Source organism: Echinococcus granulosus (assembly GCF_000524195.1).
Source record: "Echinococcus granulosus chromosome Unknown EG_S00232, whole genome shotgun sequence".
In the NCBI taxonomy this organism is placed as follows: domain Eukaryota; kingdom Metazoa; phylum Platyhelminthes; class Cestoda; order Cyclophyllidea; family Taeniidae; genus Echinococcus; species Echinococcus granulosus.
In genome coordinates, this window is record NW_020170612.1 from 17,625 (window position 1) to 19,147 (window position 1,523).

The following is a 1,523-nucleotide window of genomic DNA, read 5'->3' on the forward strand; positions in this document are numbered from 1 at the left end:
CAACACAAAGAATATCATTAGGAAAAGTAGTTGTTAAGCAATGCCAACCTATCCAATAGTCATCCATTCATGTTGGCGCCAACGGTGTTTGGGTTTAACAGCTGTGACGCAAGCAACGTTATTCAAGAGGCATATGAAATAGTCTCAAGATCCACTTCGAAGAAGTAACTGTTACTTCTGCATGCAAAGGTGACACTTCCAATGCTTGATCAATGCCGAGATTAAGTCGGATCCACAGTATGTGTTTTCAAAGCCATGATATTTTGGGCACCTTTTGAATAGTCTATCCTGCACTTTGATTGTACGAAATTCCAAAGTTTACCTTATTTAACTTGTGACATAAGTAAACTTCTTTGCTGTGGACGATATTTGCTGATCATTGGGTTACCCATAATCAGAGTGACTTTCTCAGAGCAAGTCAGTGCAAGCCAGGGCAATCTCAAGAGGCTAATGTAGGATTCGGCGATGCAAGCAGAGTATTTCAATCAGCGACAATTGGCACGGAAATATCTCTTGCAATCTGCTCTTGCGACTGTTACACACGCCTCAATAATCACGGTGCCTACTTCACTGCCGTTGAGCTCGAATGCAAGATAACCACCAAATCTCCATCCATGCGTGTGACTGGTCTACGCTGATTGATCAACCATGGAGTGTGGTTTGGGGCCACCACTCATGCTGCTGCCATTGCTCGGTCTGCAGGCATGTCTTTGTGCCCATCTAGGCTGCATTCTCACTTCTCCTGCGTCCCTGTTATATGACGCCAGTTTAATAGTTTGACTAAAAGGACACAAATTCGTATATCGGACACAGTGTGCTATGGTAGCCAGCGGAGCATAACTGAAGCCGCCAAGGCTCTGAAAAAATTTCACAAGACACTCCATCGCACTTGATACATTCATCGGTGCATACATAATGACAACAGCATAACACTCTCTCTAATTGTATACTAATCCAGACATTCACCAATTTCGAGGCATAGAGGAATTCACATATTTTAGTCTACTTTATGACCAAGTTGTTAGGAGAGTATGCAAGTAGAGAAGCAAACAGGGACTTTTGAAACCTACTATGTTTAAGAGGTGCTAGCACAGATTGACAGCGTAACAGAGATAGCGAGGTCTGAATAATTGGCGTCTCAAGGAGGAATCAGATTGACCACTCTGGTGATATTACGACTGCATTATCTACCTTGTGGATCCATCGCAATTCCACAGGGATGATCCATTACAAATGCACCGGTGAATGAGTCCTGTGAGATGGGTTGCATTGTGAAATTCTTTCCTAGCCATGGCCGGTTCAGTGAATCTCCGCTGGTTGCTGTAACAAAAATTGGTAGCTGTAGTGCATCAAGAACCGTCGACTGTTAACTGTTAAAATGGTCGCTACGCCGTGATCTCTAAAAGAATGCAGGGTGACCTGGATGGTGACTATGCTGTAACCAAGATATTGCCCGCACGATTGTAACCCATATTTATTGAACAGGTGAACATGCAACTCCCACGGTAACGAGTGACATTTCA